The 14,549-nt window shown below is 40.8% G+C and overlaps 1 long non-coding RNA gene across 1 annotated transcript; it reads left to right on the forward strand.

The window, feature by feature from the left end:
• The first annotated feature begins 3,358 nt into the window (after nt 1-3,358).
• On the forward strand, nt 3,359-12,596 carry LOC146581662 (uncharacterized). Its single transcript, XR_014893707.1, has 3 exons — nt 3,359-3,490; nt 4,643-4,781; nt 8,719-12,596. It is a non-coding gene; the product is annotated as an uncharacterized LOC146581662 (long non-coding RNA).
• Nucleotides 12,597-14,549: the final 1,953 nt, after the last annotated feature.

A 14,549-nucleotide genomic window follows, 5' to 3' on the forward strand; every position in this document is an offset into this window, starting at 1 on the left:
CAGGAATAAAGAAATTTCAGCTCCATATCTGACTTTCAGTGGGAAGGAGGAAAGGCTCATTAACTAACACAGCATTTCATAAAAAGAACATCATTCCAACAACCACAGTGGTGTGATGTTCTGGGGCTTGTTTGCTGGATAACTTGCCGTATTTGATTAAAGCATGAATTCTGCTCCCTACCAAAAAAATCCTGCAGGAGAATATTAGTCTGTTCCCTGATGTTCCAGCATGTTTGGTTTATGGAGCAGGAAGCACACCTGCAAGTCCACCTCTGAATGCCTCAAGAAAGAAAGAAATAATGAAGCTTTTGGAGTGACCTTTTCAATGTCTGGACTCAGATTGTAATGCTTTGGTGTGACCTTAAACAGGCCATTCATGCTCAAAAACCCTCCAATGTGGCTGAGTTAAAACAATTCTGCAAAGAAGAGCGGGCCAAAATCCTCCACAGCGATGTGATAGACTCACTGCTAGTTATCACAAATGCTTGATTGCAGTTCTTGTTGCCATGGGTGGCACAACCAAATATTAGGCTTGGAGGGTAATTACTTTCTCACACAGGGCGAGGTAGACTCGGATAGCTTTTTTCCCGTAAGAAATTAATCATCATTTAAAAACTGCATGTTGTGTTTACTCAGGTTATCTTTGTCTAACATTGAAATGTGTTTGATTATTGAAACATTTAAGTGTGGCAAATGTGGGAAAAACTAAGACTACACAAGGAATGCGCACTAATGTGCTGTCTTACAGTCAGCTGCACAGTTTTCTTACAACCATAAAATAAAAGAGGAGGACTACGTTTCCTTTTGGAGAATATAACATGTTCCTTTTCAGATAATGTGAAACACAATGACCTAAACAAAACTCAGAGAAAGGATCTAGGAGGGTAAAACAGCAGCAGGTGTCGTGAGGTTTCGCTTTATAAATCAATCCCCATCAAAGTGCAGCTCTATCAACCACAGTGTGAACTTCTTCACAATAACCCTGAACTCTTAAAATGAGATTGACCTGCTGAAAGTCTGCACCTCACTCTACCTCAGGAAAATCCAAACAACTAATATATGACTAATATCGCCACTGAAATAGGAGATTGGCTGAAAAGCTATGATATCATCTTGGCCAGAAATCCTCAGTCCAAGGATTACACAACCACATTCATATATTCCAAACTTCAGAATGTCCCACGTCTGCAATTAACCTTTGGCTTTTTGGTATAGTTACACAAATGACCCCCATAATTCAAATCTTTAGCTTAGATTTCAATTGGACTGACTCTTTAAAAGACCGATTCCCTGTGGGAGAAATGACAAGATAGCAAACTACAAATTGGAAATTTGTTAAATGTTTCTTAAAGAGCAGTTTTCTACCTCTGCCTATTTTTTTAAACTTGTATTAATTAGTTAATTAACTCTATTCCTGACAAAGTGTAAGAAGAAAGAAGTGCAAAAACTACCCCAAAACAAGATTAAAGGGCCAACTTCCCACTGATTGGATTGCTGCAGCAGCACAAGCGACTATAATTGATGCTTTATGCAACAAAATGCTTCTTGGGGGAGAGCAATTTAATTTAATTCGGCGCCACGAAAGGCTGGCACAGCATTTAACACAGACATGCTATGCTAAGGTCGATTTGCAATCCACAAAATAAAATAAAGAAACGCACTTAAAAAAAGTAAAAAAAATAAACTAAAGCAGACGAACGGGAAAATGAAGCCAACTGAGCAGCATTGGCAGCAATTATCTTCAATAGTAGAGTAATCATCTTGTTATATGTAATTTTCATGTTGCCACAAGAATACTTAAAGCAACATTACTGTATAACATGGACTGTGCAGCAGCTCAGATTGCCACAGCAGGCTCTCAACGTGGATCTCTGATGCTGGACCAGAAAAGCTGCATGTATGCCCATTAAAACCACCTGTCACACCATAACCACAGAGGGAAAGCAGCATGCAGAAGGACACAGCCACTGCTTTACTGCTCACATGAATTAGGAATAAGGACGTGAAGGGTACTGCAAGCCATCTAGTCCAGGAGGGGCATTTCACTCAAGGCTACATTTAGCACAAAGAAAGAGAATATCAAGTAAAAAAGGCTGTCATTTAAGATGATCCTTTTTTTGTATTGTAATGGCTCTTGGCCTCATGTTAGTGTTTTTTTTGGCTTGGTTCAGTATTTGTTTTCTTCTTTTGCAGGCCTAATCTATAGCTTCTCATACTTTATAAAAGGAAGTCTTTCGGACAGTTTTCCAGACTGAAAGGAAAATTCAGACTGAAAAGATTAAATATCCTATTTATAATGACTACTGAATAATGAATGGGTCTCTCTGTGTGAATTCAAATTCAAATTTTATTTGTCACACACACACACACACAACCATACATAGTATGACATGGGGGTGAAATGCTGTACAATGCCCGACCATTAAATGACAGAAAAAAAGTTTTACAGTATTTGCAATTTACAGGTTACTACAAAATTTACAAATTAACTTAGGAATTTACAGTAAAAAATGTGCAAATAGCAGAAAGAGATTATAAAGATTATAAATTATAGGATTATAGGAAATGTGTGATGGTGCGTGTGGTGATGTGATGTGTGTGAGACTCCAGTCTTATAGTGATGTGTGTGGGAGAGTCCAGTCCTACACCTGGTTCAGGGCCCGAATAGCCTGGGGGAAGAAGAATTAGAATTAGCCAAAGCCAGACTTTTTGGAGGATTCAACCACTGACCAGTCTTCTTTTCAGACTAGCAATTGTTGCAACTTGATGAAACAGAATTACAAGTTTTGCGATACATAAATTTAATCCATCCATCCATCCATCCATTCGCTTCCGCTTATCCTTTTCAGGGTCGCGGGGGGCGCTGGAGCCTATCCCAGCTGTCATAGGGCGAGAGGCAGGGTACACCCTGGACAGGTCGCCAGTCTGTCGCAGGGCTAACACATAGGGACAGACAACCATTCGCACTCACATTCACTCGCACATTCACACCTAGTGGCAATTTGGATTATCCAATTAACCTATCCCCACAAGTTTTAATTAAAGAAATTTAAATTCTTAGCAGTATCCAAAACATATCTTATAACACATCTTATAATTTTGATCTTCAGCTGGATTAATCTTTGAAAACACATTAAAAGTATCCATGTCTGAGAAGCATCTCTGGTTATGCAGCAGTTTCCCATCTCGCTTGCAGATCAGTAGAGTCTCTTTCTAAGGAGCTCAAACCTGCTGAAGAAGGCCAGATGGTGCAATCAGCTGGCCTCCTCAGAGCTCGGCATGCATGTGGCTTGTCCTCATTCAGATCCCTTTGTCGTCTAATGCCTACTTGGATCCAAGTCAACCTGTGCCAGGCTGGCGGGATCAAAGAGAATATTTATATGGTGCTCTTGTGTGGGTTCGCCTTCGAGGAGAATCAGTGGATTTCTGCCTCTTCTGCACCTCTTTTTTCATCAGCAGGAGGGCTGGAGGCTAACCTTGCACTGCTCAGGTAATCTTCAGAATGGAAGAGGATGTAACAGAGCTGCTGATATGCGGAGCTTTGATCTTGGCATTGTTTCTTTCTTTGCTTTGGCATGGGTGATTAGCAGCTTGTGAGTTGTCACTCCACATCGAGGTCCCTTGTGAGAGCTGATCGTGAGGATTTTTTTTCTACAATGCCTTTGCTTTTCATAAATGGGTTACTCAGCTCCTTTTATTGTAAACTGTATATGGGACTGTGCTGGTTTTTATCAGTGTATGAAAGGATGAGGATTAAAATTTGGAGAGCCTCCACAGAGGGTCTCAGTATTTTTTGGTAATATAAATCATGACACATCTGTGAGAAAGAACTCCTCCTCATCTCAGTCTCTGCTGCAGCATTTAGACAGCAGAATTTGGTGTAAACATAAAAAGTATCAGGATCCATCTTGCCTTGTATCAATGGTTCAGGCTGCTGCTGGTGCTGTAATGGTGTGGGGAATATTTTTGGGTACAATTTGGAGCCTTTGGTACCAACTCAGCATCATTTAAACACCCCAGCCTACCTGGGTATTGTTACCAATATTAGATTATTCTGTTATTATATGTTACCTTATATATATATATAATCAAAGTAGTTGAATTAGAATACTGCTGTAGATCACATTATACCCTTTAATATAGAGTGTGTGAGCTGTATGTAGTTTAGTTCTCATTATACTTTTGAGTTAACAGAACATATTCACATATTAGTTCATTAGATAAATGTGCATCACTCTGTATCCTTGATCTGCTGGGAATGTGTTACACTGTTTTCTTGACATGCTTAATTGTTGAATCATGAAGAGAAGGTTGTAAGCAGGAGACTCTGTGTCTAAAGACAGGGGAGATAGACAGACCACATTCCACACCCCCACCTTACAGAAAGCAGAGAAACAACTGCCGAGGTCATAACTTAGGCGCTGTAACAGAGAAAAAATGTGATGTTTTGGCTTTTACGACTAGCTGGGGGCCACTAGAGACTATAAAAAGCTGAGCAACCCGTCACCATTTTGAGACATGTGCCTGACCCTCTGGTAGCATCTCTCCCGTCCGGACGTTGTAATGCTCTGACTGTTAAATTGTATGGAAATAAATGATTGTTGATTGAGCATTGATACACCGAGTATTGTCCCTCCTTCAGCCCAAAGATTCAAAGAATTGGGAGAATTCAACAACTTGGTGCCGTGACCCGGATCTTTGGTGTGCTGAGGAGGTGCAGATTTGACCTTTGGTGAGATCGTGAGGCGAGGTGAACAGAGGACCGGTCCAAAAATAAAAAGGTAAGCACAGCCTGTTGTATTATAAATACCAAATGTGCATATTGGGCTTTCCAAATTAATCTGTTCGCTGAGTCACATGTATTTTCACAGTAAATTTGTCGGTGTCTGGTTTTTGGCGCAAGATACTAACAACATAAGTTGAGGCTGAATTCCAGTGTGTTAAATAAACTGCTTCTACCGAGATACTAATAACATACTACGTTGGACTAGTTGCAGTAAACTGCTTCTACCGAGATACTAATAACATACTACGTTGGACTAGTTGCAGTAAACTGCTTCTACCGAGATACTAATAACATACTACGTTGGACTAGTTGCAGCCACTTTACCTTCCACATTTAATTTTGTCTAATACTGGCTTCTGTAGCAATAATACGTTAGAATTTCTTCTGAAGACGCGGCCATTAGTCCAGTACATTGAAGTCGAGGTTTGTTTATTTTGTTTATGGTGTCAGTGACGTCCTGGCTTTTGCCGGCTATGAAATAGAAGTTGATTTAAGGAAAAGCAGATGCTGGCTTCACGGTGCAGTTGAACGCTGGCAACGCGAGAGCGAAACACGTCCGTAGGTTTGGTTTATGATACGGCGTGTTCCGGTGGTGCGGCCGTGAAGTGCAGTAGTTTTAGTACATTGGATAGAGGTTTTGACGGTGGTTTGTGGCGTCAGTCGAGTATAAAGGGCTGCGGTCATAATACAAAGTAAAAATTTAGTACATAGCAACACCTGGTTTATGATGTCAGGTATAACTTCGGGGATGCAAGCATCACTTTTATGATGCGACTTTGCCCCGTGGTGGCGGTCATAAGCGCAGAGAAAGGGGTATTTTGGCCTATGGTGCAGTGTGCTTTAAGAAGATCTAATCGTTGAGCTCAGAGGTTTCTGTGTAAAATTCCCGCTGAGGAAAAGTGTTGTGTGTGAGTGTGAAGGCGCGCTCTGGGTGAGAGAGTGTGTGTGAAGCTGCGAAGCGCGCTCTGGGTGCTGTCTTGTGGGTAAAGCGCGCACTGAGTGAGAGTGTGAGTGAGGCGCGCTCTGAGTGTGCTTTTTGTGTGTGTGAAGTCTGAACACAGTGACAGTGACGGTTGATGTGTTTGATTAGGAGGACATTAGAGCAAATACACATTTTAGGATCAAAGGTTGATGCCTAGTGTACCTGTGGAACATTTGCCTATGGAGTGGCGACCCTCCTGTTCGTGGACGCGCGGGCAGGACCGGCGGCGTCCGGGTGCCGAGGTGGTGACTTGGGGAGGTGAGGGCCCCCGCATAGCTACGGAAATAACACTGGAACGGCCGTGTAATCACGGGTTCACAGTTATTCCGGACTAGAACAAGACACATTTTGCGAACAAACGTTGAGTCTAGATTAGTGAAGAAATATAAAAAGGTTGAATTCCTCGTTTCAGTGGTTGAAATTGTTGTGTGCCTGTCCCCTGACGAGTGTGAAATTAAAATAAAGAGGGAATTTGGAGCCACATGGAGATAGACGGGCATAATTGGGTGTATTACTCTGTGGTGTAATAAAAATAAAAAGGAGAGATAGTAAGAGGTGTGCAGTGGAGAATTATGGAGGAGTAGAGAGAGGAATGTGTTGGGAGACTGGCGTACAGTTTACGCTGTCAAGGTAGGCGTGTTGCCTGCTTATCGGTTTAAAAGTGATGAAAATGAAATTAAAATAAATCTCTTAGTGTGTTAATACAGGAAGCTGCGGACCTGGACCAACTGCCCCCACAAGCACAGCGGCCGAAGCAAAATTATAGGTAATGGGAACCACACCCAGCACGAATCAGCAGCTGTGAAAAAGACAGCAGCGAGGAGAGAATTAGAGGAGAAATTTAAGAGAAGTTTTAACACATAAAATTGGGGCCAACGGATTTGTGGAGGTTGGGAAGGCGTCCGGAGCATCACAACAAAAAGGTGAAACAAAAACACACACAAGCAGAGAAATCTGAGAGAAAGGCTCCTTTTAAGGTAACGCCTAGTTTGAGAAAAGATAAAATTAACCTGCTTTTATACAAATGCACATACACGCAATGAAGAAACAGCTTACACTCATGAACACGTGAAGATTTTCCAGCAAGGTTAAAGAAAAATTAACATACTTAAATGATGAAGTCTATACATTACTGACAAAGAAACCCTCTGGGTTGCAGGACAACAATTTAACTAAAAAAAAAAAAAGGAACACTGGTCTAACCAACCAGGCAAGACACAACAAATTTAGTGGTTAAAAGATTCAAATTGTGACATGTTTTCTGTTGATTGATTAATAAAAGTGATTACTGAATGAAAGAAAGTTCTTTTTTTGGGCTTTTAAACATGATCTTAAGAATTTTAACATATACCGGTGTTGTCCTGTCAACTTGGTGGGGTAGGAGTTGATTATATCGGGAGACAAAAAACAAAAAAGGGGGAGAGAAGGCTGACACAGGGCCTGGCCCCATTGTCTCCCCTCTGAATAACACAGCCAACACAACAACATTTTCCTGTTCGTTTGTTTTTGTTTTTTGTTTTTTGTTTGTTTTTGTTTTGTTTTGTTTTTGTTTTTTCTATACATATTTAATTACAGGCTGCTTTGCCGGCCCTGAAAGCCGAGGCTGACTGGACTCCTGCTCTCCCCCATACGTGACACTGACCAAATGCTGCAACAGCTGGACCCACAACAACGACCTGAGAATGTCAACAGACCTGCAGGAATGTGATCTCATGCAGCCGAGACGGAGAGCACTAAACCTAAGGCCCGTTTCACTACACGGGGGAAAAATTCCCAGACTGCGTCAGCTGACAGAGCTGTGACGAGACGCCCGCCAAGCCCGAATGAAAAGTAAGGCCGAGCGAAAGAATGCTGACCTTGATAACTTTGCATTCACACTGTGCAGGACAGTGATGGACCAACACGGATGATCGGGTGGCGAAAAAGGGCGTGACCGAGACAGGAGGAGTAACTGAGGTCAGAAGGCACCTCAGAATGGACAAAAACACAGAAGAAGATGCAGGTTTCACCTGCGGTGAACATCGACACTGGAGAAAGGACTGCCCCAATTGGGGTCAGAACCAGGACGGACTGAATTTTGAGCAGCAGCAGCAGCAATGGTCGCAAACAAACTGAAAAGGAGGGGGGCAGGACCCCAGGGCACGCTTCAGGCCGTGGTTTACCCAGAACACCAGAACAGGAATGTGTACACACACACACACACACACACACACACACACACACACACACACACACACACACGGGAATGTTGATTCACTGAGAAGTGATGCACACACATACACATGCACACGCTTGTGCAATGAAGAGTGATCCACACGCACACACACATACACGCTGATGCAATGAAGAATGCTTTGCTTATGCTGATATGCAAAATGCTGCACACAAACATCCCAATGCATAATTTTTATGAGGAGCCATTGATTACCATTAAATACTTAGAATGTGTTATATGTCACCCAGAGGGCATTTATGTAGATTTTAGGAATAAGGTCTAAAAAAGTTTGGTTATGAAAACAATGTCTGTGCGTGATGTCTGTTTATGGCTCAAGGCCTTGACTGAATTCTTTGCTGTGCTTCACACAGCCCTGATGAGGAACAGTGGCACAGAGTGAAAATGATGAATTAATAGTGTAAGTTTTAGGTCGGAGTACGGCATTTTCTGTGATTGAGTTTTAATTCAAGGAGGAACAAAAGGTGTTACGGCACCTGAGGTTCTCATTCCCACACAATATTGTCCCGGCAGGAAGCAAAACGTTCCTGTGAATTTCTGGTTGATTGTTTGGTTTTGTTTAGCGCTAGCTTGATTTTATCAGTGAGCTTTGGCTTGTGTTCTTTCTCGTAAGCGAGAGAGGGATAGTTTTATGCTTGGACATGTCTGCAACGGGCCCTAGTTTGTGTTATTTTAGTAGTATTTTGTTGGTTATGTCTGTTTTCGTTTTTGTTACAGTGCACTGGAGAAAAAACATCTGAGAGGTGTGATCCACCGGTGGTGATATGTTGATATTTTGTGAGTTCATGATTTAACAATCAGCTCTTTAAACAAGGCCTGAAAGATTGAAATTTAAAGCGCTATAAAATATTATTACTGTAAACAGTTGCAAAGTGTGCTTCTCCATGATTGTAATTGGCTTGGGAGAAATTCACTTATAGGGAACACTGATCTAAAAGGATTGCACCGAGTCAATCCGGCCCAAAAAACAACAAGGAATTGTTTTCCTTTAAAATGATGACGTCATCTTGCTGGTGATGGAGGCTCGAATAGGTTGCGCGGGAGACTCCATTATCAGCAACATCTGGTATGAATGTGTATGGAGGTATGCATGTGAATGGACTGTGATGGACTGACGACTAAAAGTTTTGACTGACTTGATACTGAGACAATGACTGCACCCACTTTAGGATTAGTAAATGCCAATAAACAATTCATAAACAATTCACCCAGCCGACAAGAGAAGGGTGGATGCTTCGCTTTGTTTTGTTTTTTCAGGAGCAGGAGGATAAGAGAGACTGGAGGAGGAGACTCTAGCTTCACATAAGTATGAACTGCAGACTTAACACTGTGGTTGCTGATTTTGAGTTACCGATGTTTGCATTAAGAAAACTGTGCTATATTAGCTGTGTTTTGAGTAAGGTATCATGTTATATTATTGGGAATGCCAAATGCTACAGTGGAGAAGACTTTTGATACCACTCATGACTGGAATATGTTATTATTAACTATAGCAGGCCACTGTAAAAAGTCAATTAAATTTTATAGAGGAAAATCGCCAAAATTGAACAATACCTATGAATGACTGGCCACATTCAGAATAGAGATATGCAAGAATAAACATTGGTCCACATGATTTAGGTTCTCACTTGAAATAGTAAGTTATTAAATGTAGAATATAATCGACAGGGACATTTGATAGGATGTGGTACTGCAAAAGAACAAGAGCAAAGTAAATAAAGAAAATATTGTGTTTAGTTTGGATAAATTCAAATTAAAATGTACCATTACACTCAGAGGATCAATATGGAATAAAACATATGCAAAATTTGTAGGAAGTACATAACTGATAACTGTTCTGTCCTGAGCGTTTGTTTCTAGAGCACCCACTTGACCACACCAACAGTTTCTCGCCACCGAGGAGGGGTACTTGCAAAAAGAATAAAATAAAAATCTGAGTTTAACAAAACATTTTAAATGTAAATATCAAGCTTACCTTTCTTTTTCCATGAAATGTGCTTGTGGGCACGCCAGCCATTTTGAAAAGGTGGGCAAAACAATTGGCAAGGCCACACCCCCACACATGTGATATAATTTTAAAGGTACTGTTGCCCTCTCTAAGAAACATCAGGAATTAGAGGAGTGGCAAGTAGAGTATGCGAGCTACAAGCAAAAACTAAAATGTGTACTACAGTTTGCAAAAATGAAATACTGGGTCATCAGGGGGACATGAGGGACATTTATAAAACTAAAAATCCCACTAACCTTAAAGTGCTCTTGAAAAGCTCACACAAGAAGGTTAACCTAGCTTACCTAGAAGACCTCATCAGGGGGAGCACACTCCCCCTCCTTGAAGAGCTCACCCACTCAACCCGCATCCCCAGAAAACAGCTAACCCCAGATAAGGCAGCGTGATGTATCCCGAGACAACAGGACTGGGACATCTAAATAAAGGTGTGAAACAATCGCCTTCAAAAGGTTATCAATTCACTCCAACCAAAATTAGGACCACACGGTGCGGCAAGAGTTAATAGTTATTAGTCTCAACACCCAAGGATAACCAGAAGAGCATGACTGATATGATGGAACTGGGATTTTGTTACACTTAATTTTTGCAAAACACAAATAAAACTAAATTGAAACTAAGGATTTTCAGAAAATAAAAACTACACTAAACTAGCAAAGAATTGGTAAAAACTAATTACAACTGGTAAAAATTGAAAATCTGGAGTCGAAACTAAATAAAAATAACAACTAATGGAAATGGCGAAAAGTTTAAAACCCTGGTGCAGAGATTGGCAAATCTGACCAGGAAACGTTATAAAATGGATTGTCAGGATAGTCAGCGTTAAAGCCACTTTTGACAGTCCATACTAGGATGGCATTGGACATCTTCGGGGCAGAAAAGGGTTGGTGTGACCAAGGTGTGGTTTGGCTTGTTGTATGTACATTTCAAAATGTTACAGCTCTGGATGGACCAGTTACCAGATATGATGTCACTAACCTTCTCTTTTAAGTGTCTAGCTCCAATGAATTGACACATGGGAGTGTGTCAAAAAGGGGGAGTTGAGTCCGAACATCAAACAATGGTGTTATGAACATTTTATGACTTTATTTGTGTGTTTAATAATTTAGCTATGGTAAAACTTAAGCTTATAATGTGGTAGACTTAGAAATGGTTCATTAATTTTTGATTTCTTTTACACACACATAGATTATGATTAGAATAGGTTCTGAACATAATATTTTAAACCAAATTTGAATCATTAGAAGAACAATGGATAACAATATTAGATTATCAAGGCTAGGGAGAGAGGTGTTTTGGTTTTCTGTCTCTTGCAGAGAAAGGAACAGACACCAGACGGGGACCCGGAGATGTGAGGACCCTTCACAGCAGGGACAGATGTAGGGACTGCCGAGACAGCAACTGGGGTCAAGTGTCATGACGTTTGGGCTCCTGGAGAAGATGGATCCCACAAACACAGCAATAACCATGAAGGGGTTGGCGAAAACCAGGAACACCAGACCAACGAGGTTCAAGAGGCTCTTGGCAAAAAGGGGGACACGCCGGTGAACCCAAAACACACAGATCTTTGTTTGAAATCGGGGCAGAATAATCCCCAGAACTGTGCAATGACTAAAGGGTGGTCTAACCCCGGAGGTCGAAGAAAGAAGCTGAGAATCACCCAACTGGAAGACACTGGTAGCTGCAGCAATAAAAATAAAGGTTAAAAGCTCCTTAGACAGAGGTTCTAGTCTAAGTACATTTGAAAGGTATAAGGGGGCATTAAAATGGGAGTGGAAAACTGGAGCACCAAAATAAAGCTGTGGGAGAATTGGGGAGTGATGGGAGAGTCATCTGTAACTGCTGTTATGGTTGTAAATCTAACTTTGCTTGCATCTGAACTGCGTGAACACAGAGGTCATCCCACATATGGTCCACCCGTTAAAGGGGGACAGAGGGCCTCAGGATCAAGAAAACCTGGACCTTGCAACCCTGGAGTGCATGTTGTAAGTGATCTCTTTCAGAGATCAAAAGGGGGAATTATTAGATTATTCTGTTATTATATGTTACCTTATATATATAATCAAAGTAGTTGAATTAGAATACTGCTGTAGATCACATTATACCCTTTAATATAGAGTGTGTGAGCTGTATGTAGTTTAGTTCTCATTATACTTTTGAGTTAACAGAACATATTCACATATTAGTTCATTAGATAAATGTGCATCACTCTGTATCCTTGATCTGCTGGGAATGTGTTACACTGTTTTCTTGACATGCTTAATTGTTGAATCATGAAGAGAAGGTTGTAAGCAGGAGACTCTGTGTCTAAAGACAGGGGAGATAGACAGACCACATTCCACACCCCCACCTTACAGAAAGCAGAGAAACAACTGCCGAGGTCATAACTTAGGCGCTGTAACAGAGAAAAAATGTGATGTTTTGGCTTTTACGACTAGCTGGGGGCCACTAGAGACTATAAAAAGCTGAGCAACCCGTCACCATTTTGAGACATGTGCCTGACCCTCTGGTAGCATCTCTCCCGTCCGGACGTTGTAATGCTCTGACTGTTGAATTGTATGGAAATAAATGATTGTTGATTGAGCATTGATACACCGAGTATTGTCCCTCCTTCAGCCCAAAGATTCAAAGAATTGGGAGAATTCAACACCAACCATCCTCATCCCTTTGTGACCACAGTGGACCCATCCTTTGATGGCTGCACCATTTCAAAAAAGCTCAGATTATGTCAAACTGGTTTCTTGAACATGACGCTGAGTTCACTGTACTCAAACAGCCTCCACAGTCACCAGATCTCAATCTGCACCTTTGGGATGTGGTGCACAAGGAGATTCAGATCATGGATGTGAAGCACACAAATCAGTGGCAACTGTGTGATGATATCATGCCAATATGGAACAAAATCTTTAAGGAATGTCTCCAGCACCTCCAACCCCAAATGACTACTAAGGTCAACTGAAGCTCAGTGAGAACACATAAACAATGTATGGACGACATTTCATTGTGAAGCGATGGCTTACTTTAAATTTTCGGAATAACAAAAGCAAAAGCTGGATCTTCCTCACCAACCAAACCTGACCAGTTGTTCTGAGGACAATACAGTTGAGTTGAAGTTGAGTTTTGAATTATCTATCAAAAAACAAAAGAATAAGAAACACAAAACACAAAGTCAAAGACCTGAAGAACAAAACAAAAATCAAAATCAGGAGCATGAGAAGTCTGAGTAGCAGAAACATGGAGTGGTACAATACTGTGGATGAGACACAGGTGGGAACAAACAGGTGAAATTAGTAAGAGTGGGACAGACAATTACGAAAGGTAGATGTTTTAAACTTTGACATTAAAAAGTAATGGAAGCCACAGGAAGCGTTACAGCTGGTTTCCTGTTAGATGGTGTCGTATTTCGTTAATCAGTGGGAAATAAATGTGTTTTAGCCAGCTTAGTGTAAATAATACTGGTCCTGAGACTGGTGCTCAAAGTTTTCATCAAATGTGTCCAACAGGTTTTTTAAGAAAACCTTTAAGACCAGTGTTTTCACTGTTGTATACCTGTATGTATATCTATTTACTATCTAACTAAGTATTTGGGAACCCAGTGTCATTCTTAGATTTGTAAATGGTAACAGTTATAATGACTTGCAGCTTAGAAACAAGTTGTTTCACAGAGTGAATTTAAACAACGTGAACAAGAATCACACTGATGGTCTTTTTTTAGGAGTAAAACTTTGACCAAATGCATTTCCCCTCCAGTGTTTTTTTCTTACCTAACGGGCCTGCTTATTCACTTATCCAGATGGAAGTAGGTGACATATGCTCAACATACTTGAGACCGATTCACTTTAAATTTAACCTTTACCCAGACATTCTGTTTTTACCTTGCCCACCGAAAATTGAAGATGTAGGGTCACAGCCTGTTTCCCTTATAAATACTTTCCTTTTTTCCAGTATGCCCTCTCAAATATGGAACTTGCTGTTAAAGGAGCTAATTCTTCTTTATTAGCAAAGAACTGAGACCTGTTGTGTAAAAGAGAGTAGAGATGTGTGCATATGCGCTTTTTCATTTTCCCATGAGGTACATGGGTGAGGCAGCACTGCCAACATGATTTATTAACACCAGTGATTAGAATTTGAGACTAAATCTACAAAGATGTGTACAGATGCACTTCTAACCTGCTGGCTGAGGGTTTGACTCTGACTTCTTCTCCTCCTCCATTTAAAAATAAAAAGGAAAGCTTAAAAGTGGCTACAAAAATGGGAGTACATTTCTATACTGCTTACCCAGCTGCTGTTAAAAACCTGAACTTAAAGGTGCCTCCAGTTGCTTTTGTTGGCTTTGTTTCTAACCTCTCCAGGACTGTGAATATATAGAAACAGTTTGAATTAATATTGATGGGGAAATGAAGATTGATTTTAAGGTGATCAAACTATTGTTTTACCTGTTCACACACTATGATCCACTACTCTCTCTCATAGTCCCCCCTCCCCACAATTTGACTTTTAATTACTAAATGTTTTTTTTTTAAATAAATTTAATTTTATCTGG

This window comes from Mchenga conophoros, linkage group LG2 (genome assembly GCF_057382185.1).
Source record: "Mchenga conophoros isolate Kocher_MC1m ecotype Shallow Benthic linkage group LG2, M_conophoros_male_GT1.1, whole genome shotgun sequence".
Taxonomy (NCBI): Eukaryota; Metazoa; Chordata; class Actinopteri; order Cichliformes; family Cichlidae; genus Mchenga; species Mchenga conophoros.